Source organism: Mus musculus, chromosome 10, assembly GCF_000001635.26.
Source record: "Mus musculus strain C57BL/6J chromosome 10, GRCm38.p6 C57BL/6J".
NCBI classification, from domain to species: Eukaryota; Metazoa; Chordata; class Mammalia; order Rodentia; family Muridae; genus Mus; species Mus musculus.
The window spans coordinates 122,601,732-122,621,126 of record NC_000076.6 but is presented as its reverse complement, the minus strand read 5'-3'; the positions used below and the strand labels follow the sequence as shown (position 1 = coordinate 122,621,126).

The 19,395-nt window shown below is 42.8% G+C and overlaps 1 long non-coding RNA gene across 7 annotated transcripts in view; it reads left to right on the top strand.

Annotated features, from left to right (window-relative positions):
* Positions 1-19,395, top strand: part of Gm36284 — a 94,767-nt gene that overhangs the window by 57,615 nt on the left and 17,757 nt on the right. For 4 of the 7 annotated variants that reach the window (XR_380901.3, XR_380899.3, XR_872148.1 and 1 more), the window contains one exon: positions 11,647-11,995. The exons of 2 other annotated variants lie outside the window; for them this stretch is intronic. This is a non-coding gene — a long non-coding RNA (predicted gene, 36284). Of the gene's footprint in view, positions 1-11,646; positions 11,996-14,183; positions 14,469-19,395 lie in introns of those variants that run through there. One more of the 7 variants, XR_380900.2, reaches the window with a different exon arrangement.

Sequence of the window (19,395 nt, the reverse complement as noted above, 5' to 3'; positions counted from 1 at the left end):
ATGAAAAGATTCCAAGTCTGCACAGTGGAGAATGTCCTGACACTGTAGTGGAACTTGGATAAGCAGATAAAGTGCTCGGCCAGTGAGTCCTTCCTTTCTCTACCTCCCTAGGACTAAGATTACAAGTGTGCTCTACCCTGCCTGGCTTTTGTTTAATGAATGTTGTTGGTTCATATGCTCTCGCAGCAAGTATCTTGCTGAGTTATCTCCTCAGCTCAGTGGCAGAGCTTTTATGAATCAGTTTCTTAGCCTATATAACAGAGATCTCACATATGATTTCAGTCAACAAATATGAGTTCTAGTGGGCAGACCTTATTCTAGGTTCTGAGAAATAGCAGTAACCCCAAGGCTATAACAGTCCCGGCCATTATGAAACCTGCCTTTTAGGGATGCACACCAAGAAACATGATGATAGCCATCAACTGAGCCAGGTACCCTTAGGAACAAACTCCTGTGTGAACACATTTTTTAAAATGTCCTTTCATTTGGTTGCAGATAAAATCTTTTGGGGTAAAGAAGCTAAGTATAGTCAGAGGCTTCCTGCCTGCCACCTTTAGGATACAAGCTAAGCATGCCCAGAAGTGTTCTTGTCATTGTTCCTTCTTGAGCTAGAATCTTAAACTGAACATGCTCAGTAATGTAGACCCTAAATGAGCATGCGCTGGTTTGTGCCTGTCCCACAGTTGCATCCTTTTCTACACAACTATGATAGGCTTCCTATATAAAATCCCTTTGTTCTGAAGAGCACTGCTTTGGAAAAAACCCTCATGCTTCTCTTCCCTGCCGCAGCTAGTAAACTGTCCTCTTTCATTTCTTGGTTTAGTTTGCTTCAACTGCGTGTGCACTGAGATTGCTTTGACTGCACATGCACCGAGATGCGACCTCGTTGTCTTCGGTTGTAATGACAACTAAGAAAACGAATTTACACACTAGATAGCCATGAGTGTCAAGGGATATTTGAAGAAAAGGAATTCCACTTTTAGACAATAGGGCTAGAGAAATTCCAAGAATATATCTTTTCAGAGCCTGAAAGAAGAGCGAGTCCAGCTGTGCATGTATTTGAGGCCGAGCAGTATAGTGTGAGGCAGTTGGCCATGCTAAGCTGGGATCATACGAGGAATCAAGAAAATCAAGTTCAGAGACAATGGAGCAGATGAGAGGACGTCACATTCTCAGTGAGGGCTTTGACTTGTACACAGTGCAAGAGAGCAAGGCCTTGGGGAATTGTAAACACCAAAGGAATGCGATCTGATTGATGTTTTTAAAAGGCGGTGTGTAGACTGCCCTAATGGCGTGAGCACAGAGGTAGACAGGAGGCTGCTGGACTAATGAGGCTGGACAGAGAGCTGCCGGAGAAAGTGGCTACAGTTTAATATACATTGTAACAGGAGTCAGTGATAAGTCCACCCCTCTGAGGAAATGACTACATTTTGATATACATTGTAACAGGAGGCAGTGATAAGTCCCATTAGGGATGTGAGTGATAAAAGCCATCCCGTATATCACTCCTCTCTACTCACCATTAAATCTCCCTCTGGCTAGCGCCTCTCCTGCCGCTCTGGTTTTGTTTCGATGAGCTTGGGCGCTACCTGTCACCTCTATCTGCTCAGCCATGTGCCTCGGCAACCTCTTTGCCTTCTTCCTGCAGATTTCGGTTCTCCCTCTCTCTACCAAATCATGCTCAGAAGCCAACAGCAAGCCAGTAATCCTCCCGTTTGAACAATTACAAGACCTACTCTTGAGACTCATATGTGGAGGTCAGAGACCATTTTCTTTCAGGGGGAGTTAGTCTTTTCCCCTACACTGTATGTTCCCCTGCTGGGATGGCTTGCTAGCTTTCCTCCTATTTTTACTTTTATTTACTTAGAGATACTTGCTTATAGTGTATTTAGATCTAATACACCCCATTCCCTCCCCTCTTATTCTTCTCCTATCCCACTAAAATTTCCCTCCCTCTATGTTCTCCCTCTCTGTCTTTCTCTCATCCCTGCGCTCTCCCTCACCCCTTTCCTTCCTTCCTCCCAGCCCTCCACCAGCTCTGTGATTTAATACCATCCAATCCATTTAGTGCTTCATGAATGCACATGGGTACTGAAGCATGGCCAGCCTCGCAGGGCCTGGGTCCCGAGGTGATCCCTTTTCCATCCATGCTGGGGTTTAATTTCCTCCCCTGCTGTCAGTGTAACAATGAGTGCAGAGAAAACACTTATTGTTGGATGAGTGAGAGATAAATAGAGGAAGGGAGGCAGGTCCTGATGTTCCTTGAAGTACACAACTTCCAACGACCTGAGACTCCCCTGTAGACACATCCTGTAGAGGCTTCCTTTGCCTTCTAATATATGCATACCAAAATTATAACACACAGGCATTGGGGAAGTAGCTCAGATTTGACCTATGCCATGGTCCCAGCTTTACTTTTCCACATCTTCTAGCTCAAATGCTCATCAGAGGCTCAAGTTGCTGTGTTCTGATGATGAAGCCTTGGGAGAGATTCTGGTTGGCTAGCTGTGGTCAGATGCAAACTCTGTATCCAGCTAGAAAGGCCCCTACATGCTCTGCAAACACAGCAATGTAAGTGGGCATCAGTACCTTGGAGCAGCTTCCTCCAGAAAGCTCCCAAATGTCACAGATCAGTTCCTCTCTACATACTGGTTAATTTTACATACGGAGCTCACACATAAAGTTTATACAAAATAGGCCTTTCTAATCACTTTGACTTTAGTGTTTTAGAAACTAGGTTATGTCTGAATATAGAAATAAATAGAAGAAGTAAAGTCCTGTTTGGAGATTTGGTTCAAAGAACAATCACTTTTTAAGTTAATAAGTATCTCAGATCTTGATTTAGCTGACTTTTTTTTTTTTGAAAAAAAAATGATCTCCTTCTACCATTAGGAAAGGCTCAGCGAGAGAGCAGTGTGCAGTCCTGTAAGGCTCACACATCTTCATTTTACCCTTGGTTGAGCATTGATGTGTGTGAGGGATATGTTAGAAAACTGGACGCAAGCAGCCGAAGTTCAGAAATATGCGAAGGAATGGCTTTTCTAATTTATTTTCTTTTTAAATGGAAAGCAATTAAATTCCGTTTATGTGCAATAGGCCCTCATCCAGGCTGCTGTAGCTAAGGATGGCCTTGAACTTCTGATGCTGCTGCTTCCAGTTCCTGACACTGAGGTTGCGTGAATTCTCCACCTCACTCAGTTTAATGCAGTGCTGGGGATGAGTGCCTGTCTTCCTGTGCTCCAGGCAAATACTCATCAACTCAGCTACATTCCCAGCCTCTCCTTTCTTTCTTTTTCTTTGTGTGTGTTTTCATGTGTACATATAGGTGTATGTGCAAATGTGCAGGTACATATGAAGGCTAAAGGTCATTGGATCTCTTTCTCTTTCTTTGTTCCTTTCTTCCGTTTCTCTCCTTTCTCTTTTTCTTCCTTCTTTTCTTTCTCTCTTTCTTCCTTTCACTCTCTCTTTCTTTCCTTTCTTTCTTTCTTTTGATCTTTCTTTCTTTTGTTCTTTCTTTCTTTCTCTCTTTCTTTCTTTCTCTCTCTTTTCTTTCTGTCCTTCCTTCTTCCTTCCTTTATTTCTATTATTTATTCTTCTCTCATATATTTTGTCTTGACCACAATTTTCCCTCCCCCTACCTCCTCTCTCCAGATCCACTCCTCCCCCTTTCTCTTCAGAAAAGGGCAGACGTCCTAGGGATATCAATCAAACATGTGAGCCATCTTTCCATCTCTCCTTCACAAATAATGTTTTTACTCATTGTCTGGTGATGAACCTTGGCTGCTTTGGTGCAGATTCTGGAGGACATCTTAGAATGGAGTCACCTCCTTAGGAGCAAAAATATCTGCTCTGAGAGGATTAAGGGTGTCAAAATAACACTGCCAACTATAAATGAGATGTCTTCTGAATTTGGAACTTAAGGAGGAAGTTCATGGGAAGTTTATAGGAAGTTATTGGTTCTATGAACCTCTGTAGATCCACAGTTAGGTTCCCAGTGGTGGACATGAGGCCTCTGCTAACCAGCAAAACTGGGAGTTTGGAAAAATAGTTTAACAGAAAGCAGGGTAGAGAGAGAGGGGCCCTGAAACCTGTCATGCATTTTGCCTGACAGACCTTGACAGAATAATAACCTGTACTTAATTTTTTCCTCAGTCAGCACTAACTTAAAACCATTTAGAGGAAAATAACTGGAAAATGTAGTTTCTATCTTGACTGTAGAACAGACCAATGCAAGGTTGGTGTTCAGGGAAATACCAAGGTAAACTGTGGGCGCTCTGTTCAAGGGTGGCACCTGACAATGAGGTACAGGGTCACACTCAGCTTTCAGGGTATGGTCTGGGATGCTACCTAAAATTGAAGCTCTCGGTACCTTCTGAATCTTATTATGTGGGTCTTCCATTCAGAGGGGGCCCTGATCTTACCGTTCATCACATGTCTTCCTTGGCACTGGATTGTTAAGGCTTGACACCTCATTGGCTCCTGTTCTTTCCATTACAGTCTTGGCAGTGATGCTTGCTTGACCTCTAACATTGTCCTGCTACCCCCATCTGTTTAGTCTGGACATGGAGAAGCTTGGCAGGCCCAAGACTTCAGCCAGGGATAATTCCTAGCTAATCCAGCGTCGTCTCCAGCAGGCGTTCTGGGTCTCCTTGATCTCACTTCTGGGGACACAGAGCTTACTTTGTGCTTGACAAATTAAGTACACGAACTTCTCTGACTTGAAACTATGGTGTGTGTGTGTGTGTGTGTGTGTGTGTGTGTGTGTGTGTGTGTGTTTTCTTGTAAGCAGAGTCTTCAATAACTGAAGGGCTTTTCTATGCTTGAATAAGAACAGAATAGATTTGAGCTATGTGAGGAGCCAAGGAAAATACGTGGACTGGAACTCTGCAGAGCTGCTATCATAAAGGCATTGTGGTGGATAATCACAAGCTAAGCAGACAGATATTGCAATACTGAGCTTGGCTCTATACACACCCTGTATGCCCTACACCCACCCCGTATACGAGAGTTCAGAGGTGGGATTCATTTTTCTATAGCTGTGGCTCAGCAGGTATGTTACTTTTCTGTTGCTGTGATCAAAAGAGTGACCAAAAACAGCTTGCAGAAGAGCTTGTCTTAGCTTATGTTTCCAGAAAGATAAGTGTCCGTCAAGGTGCGGAAGCATGGCAGCGAGGGGTAGACATGGTGGTTGCGGGAGAGGTGAGAGACCTGGGCCACTGGCATGAAGCCGAGAAAGGGAACTGAAAACACGTGAGGCTTTAACAGCTAAAGCCCGCCTTCTGTGACGCACTTCCGCTTCCCATGACGTACTTCCTTCAGTGAGTCTATAGTTCCTAAACATTTCCAAACAGCACCACTTACCACATACCCAAATATTTGAGACTATGGAAGACGTGTTTCATTTACACTGCCACACTGGGGAGGTAGAATGGCATCTGGCTACCCAGGCAAGAATTTTACACCGTCCACATACAGTTTTTTCAGCATAATACTTTTATTGGTTCTTTGAGGATTTCACATCATGCACCTCTACTGCACGCCCTCCTCTCTTTGAAACACCCCCCCCCAAATAAAAATGAAAATTAGAAAAGAAAAAAAAAAGACAAGTCCAATTTGTATTATCTATTTACTCAGTGGACCATGGTCAAGCTCTTGGTGGCCTGCTTCTTAAACAGAACCGCGTCCTTCCCTGACCACACCCCACCAGAAGCCATCAGTTGTCGATACCTACACTTCAGTATACTTATTGCACTTTTTAAGAGTTCTCTTTGATGGCTTCCTGTCTGTGCTGTCGCCAGAAACCATGATCTGTGCTCCCACTAACTGGAAAGAAGGAGGAAGCTACGTTTGTAATGATATCAATGACTGTGGACAGGTACATTTCATTCAAGTAACCCTAGAGTAGATTTGTATCCCAACAATTGGCACTGCTATTTTCGGTACATCATATAAATGATCTGAGCCCCATCTTTAAACTGGGAAAAAAAAAAGTCCCCACCTTGTTGGGTTGTTCCAAGAATGATCTGTTAGAATCACAGCACCTGCAGTGCCAGGCACACAGAACTTTGTTTGCATAAACAGAAGCCCCCATTGTATGGCTGGATTCCAAGGCTGGGCCTCTGACAGGGGAACTGGTAAGGCTTTTGACAAAGTAAATGTCAGCAGACTTGCAAAGGGTGACAGCAAGAGGAAACAGACAGTTATTAGCTCTGGCGCACGTCTCTGGATTGCACAAGCTTGTCTCTGTTGACATTTAGGGACTGGACTGCAAGAAACTGCCCTTAGTGGAACAAGTCTAGAAGCCACCCAAAGCCCCTTTTGACACACAAATATTTGTGACCTCACCTGAATTAACATGCCCCTCTGAGGACTGAAGAAGGTGGAGGCTGGGGCCTTCTGTCCGTTTGTTACCAAACATTGAAATCACCTTTAAATGAATCTAAAAGACCCTTAAAAGAGGTCCCTGGTTTCTCCAGTAACACATGGTACCCAGAGTGGACTCCCAACTTCCTTGGTGGCTTAGACAGGAGTGTTATAGATGCCTCTCTGAGGACACAGCTGGTGACAATATCATGTTCTACAATAAAGGTGAGCCAAGCCTCTGGCACCTCGTGTCTCCAGTGGTTGCCCTTTGGCTAAGACTCCTCCCCGGGAGTGTCAGTCTGTAGGCTTGATCCTTTCACCTCCTCTAGGTCGGTCTGTAGCTCCTGGCCTTGCTGCTCTATTGGCTTGGGAGAGAGAAAAATCTTTATCTTGCTCTCCCAGACTCATCCTCTTAGGCGTGGTGGCTGGTTCAAGTCGTTGCCCTGCATATTTATGGTTTATGGCTATGTGCTTGTAGGTAAATGATGCTAAACTAAACTCCCTAGCTCTTCTCCCTTAGCACAGGACACCATCCTTTTCCCTATCACCTCTGTCTTTACCTCAGAGACACTTCTGTTCCAAGCAAGGAGAAGGGAGAACATTTGGAGAGGCTTAACAGGGTCGGTTGAACAGGCATCTGACCAGAACTAGGATGCCAGCACTGCACTGAACCATGAAGGCTATGTCATTGCTGGATACCTGATCCAAGGACCCAAGGCAGTTGCTTTTCTCTGAAAGTTCCCCCCAGGAGGCTGCAGAGGTTTGAAAATCAGGATAAACAATTTTTAGCAACTTTATTTGACTTGATTGACTGCTGAGGCAATGTAGAGATGGGTGCACACTCTCTGGTCTCCTTATAGGTGGCTACGAGGCAAAGTTACACCATAGATTCTTCCCTTTTAACTCCTCCAAAGCAGCAGTGCTAGCATATGCTAAACACACCTATCCCTGTTTGCACCTATTCTTTTGTGGGTTCCTGTCCCAGCTGACCTAGGAGCTAACAGGAGTTCAAAATGAAACCAAGGTGACAGCTGTTGAGGTTCCCAGTTTCAATCACTGGTAAAGTATATGGATGCCTGCCAGAAACCTGCCCAGCAACAGTATTGAGGAACATAGAAATGATAGGAGTAACAGATTTCAGGGGCAAAACTTAGTTTTCAAGAGCGAAATTGCTTGCTTTTAGTAATACTTAACTTTCTTAGCTCTTTGCTATTCTAAGTCCAAAAGCTGTTGGCTTCTGGTAATAAACTCTTTGGCAGCAGCAGGGAATTGAGAAGAAAAAAGGCTTAATTGCAAGTTTTCTTCACTCTCTGGCTCAGGAGCCTCTCCCTGGTCAGGGGTGAGGCTTGGAACTCATTAACTCTTCATGAACCAGGAAGAAAAGAGAAGAAAAAGAAAACTTATTTACACAGACGACATGCACAGACCTAGACATGTACATACACATACTGTGGTAGGGCTTGACCATCTGTTTCATCAACTCCAGACATGGTCATGCTAACTTACATACATCCACATGTGCCTACATACATGTGTATAAACAAACAGACATATGCATATTTATGTTTGGTGGATGGGGCAGAGCCCCCCAAGCCACACTTTATTTCTTCTCTCTGTCTTTTTTTATACCTTCTTAGACAAAAATTCTTTATAAAATTATCTCATTGATGAAATGTTAAACAAAAGGGCAGTTATGGAAGGATGTTGATAGCTAAGTTCAAAGCAGTGTTTCATTCTATAAGCTCATTATAAGTTCAAAGCAACAGTTTCACATGGCCTCACTTTATCATAGTGCACACCTGTGGCCTCATCCTTGGGTCTGGCCTAGAATGAATGATTTTCCTTGATCACAAATTTGTCCCAGCTTATTTCTCTTTTTAGTGTAATTGTGAAAGCTCATTTTATTTTTTTTATGCAGCCTTTACTTACTATTCTATGAGGAGTGGGCACATTCTACTTTTGATTCTAAATTTATTATATTTTTCTGGCAAAACAACTAAAACCATCTCTTAAAACTTTCTCCCTAAAATTATTTAAATCAAATCAGGAAGCCTATAAAATCATTAATTCATCCAAATGACATTAATTCATGAAAGTTCATCTGTATGTTGATCTGCAGGAAATCTGCCCAATAGGGTGGGTTAATGCCCAGGAACCATTAGGCTATGTAATAAGTGACAGGAAAGGCATATTAGTACTACAAAGCAATCCTGGGAGGAAATCTCCAAGGACACTGTAACTCAGAGCTTACCCATCACAGCCATGCAAAGCCCTAGGCCATCTCCAGAAAACTTAGTTATTTGCCTTTAGCCTTTCCTAGATGGTTCCTTGCAGATGCCCCAAGCATGAATTCAGACCATGAAATTCCTTCTCATATCTGTTTTCTTACTTTGCTATTTTGGGGCTAAATCCCTCAGGTTGATTTTTTCCCCCTCTATGTATACAATCTTATGCTATGTTTATGTTGACCTATAACCTATGTGGTTAAGTTTATATTAATGTTTTCTGGTGTTTTTTACAGTTTACCCTATGCCTTCAACATATTGTACCAGAATAGGCTGCCCCCCCTTTTTTTTCTTGGTTTCCTTTGGATAATTCCAGATCCTTATAAAAACAAAATTATGGCTGTAACTGAGAGTTGGTAGTATGTTTTGTGTGTGGAATTGGGGGAAGGAGAGTAAAACCTGATTCTCACCAGTCAAAGTAACTTGTAGGTCTTGACTTGACAGTCAAGAAGTTTAGTTCTCAGCAGTTAAGAGCACTGACTGCTCTTTCAGAGGTCCTGAGTTCAATTCCCAGCAACCACATGGTAGTTCACAACCATCTGTAATGGTATATAATGCCCTGTTCTGTCTGGTGTGTGCGAAAACAGCTACAGTGTACAGTATATTATTTTTATATAAATAAAATAAGTAAATCTAAAAAGAAGAAGAAGAAGAAGAAGAAGAAGAAGAAGAAGAAGAAGAAGAAGAAGAAGAAGGAGGAGAAGAGGAGGAGGAGGAGGAGGAGGAGGAGGAGGAGGAGGAGGAGGAGGAGGAGGAGGAGGAGGAGGAGGAAGAAGCAGCAGCAGCAGCTTAGTTCTTGCTAACTAAGGCATGCTGGGAGCTGAGGAAAACATGTTACTCCAATTCCCAGGAAGTTTTTGGATCTTGGTTCTCATTAACCAAAGAAACTTCAGGATAGAGCAGCATGTGCTGCAGACAATCACAGGCCATTTGAGAAGACTTACCCTTACGGGGAAAAGTTAACTCGTCCTGTCTAATGCTGTCAGACAGTATCAGATAATTGTTAGAAGAAAATAACCAATAATTGACAACATAAGCTTCAGCACCATTGCCCAGCCAGATCTGTTTTGCAATAAATAAAACAAATGGTCAGATGTCTTATGCCCAAGCCTTTCTTCCAAACTCGGGCAACTAATCTTCTGCATGTTCAACAATGTGGAGGCCAGTGCAGATGCAGATGAGAGGTCAAAGGGACCAATTTTTGCCCTTACCTCCAGGTCAGCTATTTATTGAGGCTTTTCTGAAACGACCCTACAGCTAAAGTAAGTACCCATCTTCTAGATCAGAGGCCATGAAGACCTCGTAAATTAGAGTCTAACAAGTGTACATTCTGTAAAGAAGATGGCCAACACGGAGGGATATGCCTTCTGTGCTTCAGAGGAAATGATACAGCAAGATTACAGTGAATGGGATAACTGGTTTACTTGCTGGTTTTGTGTGTCAACTTGATATAATCTAGAGTCTTTAGAAAGGTAGGAGACTCAGTTGAGGAAATGCCTCCGTGAGATCCGGTTGTAAAGCATTTTCTCAATAAGTAAGCTATGGGGTAGGACCCAGCCCTTTGTGGGTGGTGCGATTCCTGGGCTGGCTGTCCTGGGTTCTATAAGAAAGCAGGCTGAGCAAACCATGGGGAGCAAGCCAGTAAGCAATGTAAATTAAAAAATTATTATTTTCTACATATAGTAATTAATGCTGGAAACAAATACAGCAGCAATTATTCCTTAACTAGCTAGTTTTCCAAATAACTATGCAGAAACCTTTTAATATGTCAAAGCTAGGTCTTAGCAGGGCAAACTCTCAACTAGCTCATCTAAGTTAAACTGAACACCTTGCTCCATCCAACCACATGGCTAGCTATATCTTCCAGGCCTATAGTCACATCTGTCTCCTCTCATGTCTCCTGGCGAAAGGCCTTTTTCTTCCGAGAGTTCCTTCTCCCTCCCAGGAAGTCCCACCATTCACTTCCTGCTTAGCTAATTGGCCATCAGATTTTTATTAAAACCATTCATAGAATCCCTTAGGTAGGTGAGGAAGGACCGAGACACAATTTTGCATAGCACACCCCAACAAAGCAGCACTCCTCCATGGCTTCTGCTTCAGTCCCTGCCTCCAGGTTCTGTCTTTAGTTCCTGAACAAATCGCCCAAATAAATACATTTTAAAATGAGAACTAAATAGTATTAATTCATAAAAAATTTAATTCAGGGTCTGGAGAGATGGCTCAGCCATTAAGAGTACTTGCTGTCCTTGCAGAGGACTTACATTTGGTTCTCAACACCAACATGGTAGTTCACAACTATCCATAACTCCAGCTCGAGGGGAGTCCTATGCCTTCTTCTGACCTCTGAGGATATTAGAGTGCACAGATAAAACAAAAGAAATAATTCTTCAAAATTGAATTCAGTCTTGGGCATGTAAGTCTCAGTCCCACTGAATACTGGCTAACTCATGGCACTTTTTCTAACGAAGCTCTGTAATTTGCTCATAACTTAGTGTTAGGAAGACCGTGATAAACCTCAGAAAGGCAAACATGTGTGAGGTGAGGCTGATGGTTTCCTTAGTGATGAAAATTTGGGTAGAGCCTTAAACCATGCACACTCAAATAGGATAAGCTTTAGGGAATGTGGTTGTTACCCATGGAAATCTGACTTGTAAAGGGCAAAGAAGTTACTGTACAGGTTTTAAAAAGTCTCCCTCCAAGGCTGAGGCCAGAGGATCTCAGATTTAAGACCTAGCTAGGCTGGAGAGTGAGCCTAAGGCTAGGCTGGGTACCTTAGTGGACTTGTTCTCAAAATAGAAAGAGAAACGAGGACATGGGTATAGACAGCAATGAACTTCTTTGGCTTGCCTGAGGCTCTAGGTTTAATCCCCAGTCCTAGAAGAAGAAAGAAGCAAAGGAGCTAAAATAACAATGATAAAATTTTCCCTTTCCTCAAGGCTCTTTAATAACAATCCCTGTATTCACAACCTATGCATATTTTCCTTTTCAAAATTTCTAGGTGAATTAATGTCAGAACATTCCCACTTCCCATCCTAAGACAAGGTCTTACATGACCTTGCTTACAAGATTTGTTTGTCTATATTTGTTGATGCATCTGCTGACAGAATCGATGAAAGTCATCAAGGTAAGTGGCAGGGTGCTTTCCTTTTTTCCTTCCCCCCCCCCGAATTGCATCATGGTTTACTTGTCAGACTTTAAATATATGATTGAAGATGTTGTAAACATACCCAATGACAGCCCTCCAGAGACTAAATGGTCTGGGTATAAAAGGTTAAGGTCAAAAGTACATTGGACTCAAAGTGGATACAGATATTTTAATAATGTAGACAGCTGCTGGAAATGAATCAATAGAACCAGAATGTCAGGATACAAGAGGCTGAGAGGAGTGGCGTTCACATTACAGTCCTTTTCTGTCCATGCCTCTGCCACCATCTTAGCCTTCCAGCTCTTACCTACACCAAGGCATCAGGGTCTTGATCTCATCATTCAGACCATGTCAAATATTTTAACTGATTATCTTTTACCTTCAAGATGAAATTGACAGTATTTAGCTTGATGTCAAGATGCCACAGTATGATATTCATAGTTTTGTGAGCAATACAAGATAATGTAAATTGATTAATCTGCATGTTCAGTCGTTTTATTGGCATCTTGTTGGTTTGTTCCCCAGGGAAGGGGAGTGATACCCAGGTGGGACTCTTCCTTCTCAGAGGAGAAGGGGAGGAGAGAATGGGGAGAGGATCTGTGGGAGGGGGTACTGAGAGGAGGCGGGGCTCAAATCGGGATATAAAGTGAATACTTTTTTTTTAAAAAAATGGAGATCACAGTTCTTACCCTCAAAGCAGAATTTTCCCCTTAGAGGAGGAGACAGATAAGCAAAACCCAGTCACAGAACAGTGTGGTAAGTTGTAATGGAAGTCAACTGAGTGGGCACAGTGAAATTCAGGTCAAAGAGCTAGCTGGCTCCCAGGAATTTTCTTTTCTTTCTTCTTCTTTTGAGACAGCAGTTTTTAAATGTATTAGTTATTTTATTTATTTACATTTTGAATTTTGTCCCCCCTTCCTGGTTTCCCTTCCACAACCCCCCGACCATCTCCCCTCCCCTTTGTCTCTATGAGGGTGCTCCCCACTCACCCACCCATTCCACCTCACCACTCTAGCATTTCCTTACTGTGGGGGATCACGTTTCTACAGGACCACAGATGCCAGATAAGGCCATTCTCTGCTACATATGCAGCTGGAGCCATGGGTCAATGTGTACTCTTTGGTTGGTGGTTTAGTCCCTGGGAGCTCGTGGGGGTGGGAGGAGGTCAGGATAGTTGATACTGTTGTTCTTCCTATGGGGTTGCAATCCCCTTTAGCTCTTTCAGTTCTTCCCCTAACTAGTCCATTGAGGTCTCCCGGCTCAGTTTGATGGGTGACTGTGAGTATCTGCATCTGTATTGTTCAGGCTCTGGCAGAGCCTCTCAGGGGACAGCCATATCAGGCTTCTGTCCACCAATGCTTCTTGACATCAGCAATAGTGTCAGGGTTTGGTTTGAGACAGCATCTTGCTAAGTAAATCCTGACTGGCCTGAATCTCAGTATATAGAACTTTTGACCCTAAACTTATGGTGATCCTCCTGCCTTTGCCTAATGAGTGCTGGGATGACAGACATGAGCCACCACACCTAGGCTGTTGGTATTTTAGCTAAGTCTTCTGTGTTAGACGGGTGTAGTCATTTTACATCTCATATGCCTTCCCCTCTCTCTGTTTCAAATCACACACGTCTGTCATGTTCAGTCTCTACGTTTTCTCTTCATTCATTTAGCCAACAGGGATTAGCAGGCCACAGTGTGGTGGAACGTGTGTGTTCTCCATTGCTAATAATAAAAGCAGAGCCTACCCAACCCCCACCCATTGATGACAGTATTGCCTTTTGCATCCCTTCTGGCTCTTCCACACCTCTTCCATCTGAAGATCTCTCTTTCTTTGTGGGTTCTGATAGAATGTTTGTCAAAACTGATGTAGTGATCAGAGGACCAATCAGAATTTTCTGGTTTACAAAACCCAAAATCATTAGGGAAGGGATTGTTTTCTATTATATGTAAAACTGGACAGACAAGAGATGTGGTACAGTCGGAGAAATTCATGTGTTTCCAAAGAAGTGTTGTTTAGCACAGGTCTTTCTGTAGCTCTTCAGGATTAGGAGGAGGCACTGGTTTTAATATGGCATGTCAAAGAAAATAGATGACTGTCCTTAAGAGGTTCCCACTGGAAAACGAACTTCCTGGAGTTTTACATTAATGGTAATGCAAAGACTAGGGGAAATAGATCTTTGTGTTATTTTTAAACTTCTGCTCTCATTCCGCTAGTTGAGTGATGGATGGGCAATTTCAATGAGTCTTAGTCTTCTCGCCCTGTTAAATTAGGAGAATAAATTAACAGCTCAAGTTTGCTTTCAAGTCCACAATTTCATTGTCTTTAAATTTTGGCATAGCTTTTTAAAAAGTAGGTTAAAGTTCCCTTATGTTTTATTCTTTATGTTATCTCAGAGAACAGCAAGGAGGCCCCAGTAGAGAATGAAGAAGAGGAGGGGTGAGAGGTGAGAGCCACACCAGCAGGAGTATTGAAATACCTTCTTGGGGCTTCCTTCTTCCTTTGACAGACCTCATAAAATGTTGGTTTCTGTTTTTAACCTTTTATATAGGGTCTATATATTGGAAATCGATGTCTATACTCTGTAGAATTGTGTAACAGACCTCCAATCTCTTCTACCCACTGAATGTATTTCACAGTGAAATATATTGAGTGAAAAAAACCTTTTAAAATAAATTTCTTTCTTTTCAAAAAATTCGCTTTTTTTGAGAGAGTTTCATAGACAAATTACTTGCTGGCCATATGAACTCTGGCATCCTTCTTCTTTCCTTCTGCTATCACTATCTCCCCTCAATAGATCACTCTCACACAATTGTATCTCTGTGTTGGTTTGTATATGCTTGGGCCAGGGAGTGGCACTATTAGTAGGTATGGCCTTGTTGGAGTAGGTGTGTCACTGTGGGCATGGGCTTAAGACCCTCATCCTAGCTGCCTTGAAGTCAGTATTCTTCGAGCAGCCTTCAGATGAAGATGTAGAAGTCTCAGCTCCTCCTGCACCATGCCTGCCTGCATGGTGCTGTGTTCCTGCCTTGATGATAATGGACTGAACCTCTGACCTGTAAGCCAGCCCCAATTAAATATTGTCCTTATAAGAATTGCCTTGGTCATAGTGTCTCTTCACAGCAGTAAAACCCTAACTGAGACAATCTCTTTGCTTGGTTTTCCTGTCATTTTATTATTTTTTTATGAAGTATTGACTTTAACCAAGGTCTCTCATGTGGGTAGAGGTGTGAAGCTCCCCACTGGAGCATGGGTAATTCTCACCAACAGCTGCACCACTGGTGGTGACTCCCTCCCACCTGGTGGCCATCAACTGCCAGCGGTCCTCCAGAGATGGCCTGGGACCCATGATGCTCTCTAGTATCCATGGTTGAGATATTGATAGGCCCAGTTATGTGCAGACCTTGTGAAAACAACTGTAGCCATGGAGGTTCACAAGTCCAATGGCCATGCCATGCCTGGGAGACACCGCTTCCTTACCCCTCCCTGATATCCTGGTTCTTCTTTCTTAATTCTCCTTCTCTCTGGATGGAAGTTCTCCAAGACTTGAGAAGCATAGCGCAGATGTTACCCAGGAAGCTGAGCACTTACTGATAACTTACTCTTAGCACCTTGACCAGCCACGTGTTCATATTCCTTATCGTTTGCTGCAAAAAAACAAACCTTCCTAGCCAGAGCAGAGGGCAGAACTCCTCTGTGAGTATAAACGTTAAGTATTTAGTAGGTGGTTTGTCTACATGTCAAAACATGTCATAAGCAGTAGCTTCACTCTTAGGGTTTATGCCAACTTAATGCTGGTATGAACTGAATTTTCCAAATAAATAAATAAATACATACATACATACATACATACATACATACATACATACATAAATAGCAAGCCATACCTTTGATAGAGTCCTATTGTGGAGAGCTGGAAAGCTGAAGGACCTTAGGTAAATATGGGTTATCTTAGGTCCCTTTATAACCTCATGAGAACCCCCATGTCTGTTGCAAGGTCTTAATGACCGTCAATCACATGAAACCCTTTGGGGTGTGGTAGCTGACCACAAGCTCCCACCAACCCAAATGCTAAGAATGTCATGAGCTAGTGACTGAAGCCCACAGAACAAATGACCTTGTTTCTCTGTAGCTCCTACCTGATGTTCTACCAATGATCTTGAAAAAGTGCTTTGATTCGTGATTTCCTTTTGTTCTGTAACTGTAAAAGCTTCACAAAACTGTTACCACATTAAAACATGGTGTTTGGGGGGTGTCTTAGTTAGGGTTTTACTGCTGTGAACAGACACCATGATCAAGGCAACTCTTATAAGGACAACATTTAATTGGGGCTGGCTTACAGGTTTCGAGGTTCAGTCCATTATCATCAAGGTGGAAACATGGCAGCATCCAGGCAGGCATGGTGCAGGGTGTGTGTGGGGGGACCTGATTATGTGTCCCTAGGCAAAGCTCACTCATATTTGGCTCCAGAACAAATAATCTTTCGCTCCCTTTGAGGTGAGTTCTGAGTTTTTGTGTTGATACCAGCTTTTTAAATTAAAATGCCTACGAATGGAACATTATCCCTGGAGGTTGAAAGTTCTCTGTGATAAATTCAAACGAATGGAAACAGTCCAAAGACCTAGTCACCCACAGCTGCATCCATCTATGCCATTTTAGTTTTCAAAGTCACTAGCACATAGAAATGCACCCCACCTCTTATTTTCTTTCCTGTAGTGAACTGGGCAGTTTCTAGCCTTGGGTAGATTTTAGTTGCTGGAAAGATTTTTCATTGGAGGAGAGGTCACCTGATGGAGATGCTCATTTGCTGCTGGCTGTGCATGTACATATGTGTGTGTATGTGTGTTTATATATATGTGTGTATATTATATATATGTAGTGTGTATGTTGTATATGTGTGTAATATATATATATGTATGTGTACATATATATGTGTGTGTTTATATGTGTGTATATGTGTATGTTTGTGTGTGTGTGTGTGTGTGTGTATGTGTATGTGTGTGAGTGTTTGTTTGTGTTCCCTATATTTCTTCAGGTCTAAGCCCTGGAAATCAAATTGTCTACTTTTGTGTTTTGAAGAACACCAGCAAGTTCCTCCTTCAGCTGTCACTTCAGTACAAGCTGATTCATCTTGTTCTCAGATGTTATGCAAAACAGACCAGCCTTTTACACTGCTTGATCCAAAGCTTATTTGCCATGCATTTTCTGCCTTTTGATCCCTCTCTGACTTGTTATTTCTCAGTATGAGAAAGAACCGGGGCCTGCCCAATGGCCCCATGGGTAAAGGTGCTTGCCACCAAGGCTGACAGTATGAGTGTGTGCTCTGGGGTTGAAGGAGAGAAACAAGTTTTTGCAAATAAATGAATATTCTTCTAAAAATTCTTTATAAATAAATAAAATCTGTCACAGAAGGGAGCATAAATTCAAAGGTCCCAGCCTTGCAAAAGCTTGGGACCCCTGGAAGGGAGTGTGCCACAGTCTGGTGCTTCTCTAAGTGAGTGCCATGCATCCAGAGAGCACATCTTACCCTTAGATTTGTACTTAGATGTCTTTGATGCCATGAGTGGCTTCTCCACCTACTGTAAATGGACCACTTACATGAGGTGCCATTTCAATGTCATGTATAGCTTTCCTTCTTAACATATTTTTGGCAGCTCAATTTTTATACATTCATATAAACATTTAACATATTGCCTTCCCATCAAGTCGGGGTAGTGTATGCTTGTAATCTCAGTACTCCGGAGGCTAAGAGATGAGGATCAAGACTTCAAAGCCAACCTGGGCCACACAGTGACAGCCTGCCTCAGAATTAAAAAGAATTGAAAGCATGTCTAGCTTATTGGCTCATCTCCGAATTCCTAGTGTGCGGTCCAGTGCCTGGTGTGCAATAGGTAATAATATTTATTTGATGAATTTTACCTTAAATGTCTTGTGAGAGCTTCTTCTCCTTCTTTTTCTTTTCCTTTGTTTTCTTCCTTTTCCTCCTCCCCCTCCTCTTCCTCTTCCTCCTCTTCCTCCTCCCCCTCCTCTTCCTCCTCCTCTTCCTCTTCTTCCTCTTCCTCTTCCTCCTCCTCTTTTCTTTGGCCATGGAATTGTTCCCAAAGACAGTCCTTAACAAGAAGAAACAGATTTCTGGGCCGACTTTGAGGATCACAAGGATGTTGATGTTCTTTCCTGAGTTGTTTGTGTTCTTTCCTCTTACACACACACACACACACACACACACACACACACATACACACACACTCACACACACACATACATACACACACATACACACACACTCACACAACATACACACACACTCACACACACACACACACACACACACACACACACACACGATAGAGACAAACATGCACAGGTAGCTATACTCTTCCTCCTGTGTGCCCTAAACATGGGGAGGCAGAGGTGGAATGATACAAGTTTGATACAGCCATATAACAAACACACTTAAGGCCATCCCGGGCTACCTGAGACATTGTCTCGAAAAACAAGAACAACAACAACAAAAAAAAAAACCCTAAAACATAAACAAACAAACAAAGGCTTCAAGGACACATTATAAAATCAGGCAGCTTGAAACAGAACAGACGCAGCTTATTCAAGTGACTCTTTTGTTTGGCTCAGTCACAGTGTGTTAGTGTCTAGATGCGTGATGGTCTGGAGTGAGGGTGTCGGTGGTGGTGATAGGAATGAGCCCGTCACAGGCTGTTCCCCTGTTCTGCTGTTTGGGGATTAGCTCTGTCACCATGTGCAGATTACTCAGCCCCTTGAGGCCTCTTCTCAACTGTGATAGCATCTGTGCACTGTGCCGCTGCTGTGAATGGTGTGTGCAAGCATTGTGCAAGCCTTTCTCACAAGGTGCTTATTACTTACACCCTAGGAGCCACGTGACACATCTCCCTGCCTGTCACTCACATATTTCCTTTCTCTTTCTTCCCTTAACCTCCCCTTTACTTTGCGTATTCTCTGAGACATTTTTATTTCAGACCTTAAATTATGAACATGGAATCATGCACTAGGTGTGACTTGTCCCTAAATGTCTTTAAAACTGGTAATTTGATTAAGCACAGGCATCAAGGGAGAAAAGGGAGCTTAGTAAAAGAATGATATGGGCTGGCGATGTAGCTCAGTTGGCAGGCATTCACGAAGCCCTGTGTTCCATCCTAGGTACCATATAAACTGGGTGTGCTGATGTGGGTTTGTAATCCCATTAATCCAACGTCATCTTTGGCTACATAGTGAGTTTTGAGGCCAGCCTGGAACAACCAGAGGTTCTGTCTTCAAACAAATAAATGAACAGTAGCACACGAAAAACTGACAAGCCTGCAATATTCATCCAAGACATGGATGCAGGCTTCTCAAGAGAGGGCTGCAGTGAGACTTCTAAAACTGGTGCTTTCCACTGCTCACAGATAGTTATCCTGAGCTACAGTTAAAGTTGAAATAAATACGAAAGAGTATTTATTTGTTTATTTACTTTATGTGTGTGTTGATGGGATGGGTTGTTGGTGTGTGTATGTGTGTGGGAGCTGTTGTTGTTGGTGGTGTGTATGTGGGTTGTTGTTGTTGCTGTTGTTGTTGTTGTTGTTGTATGTGGGTTGT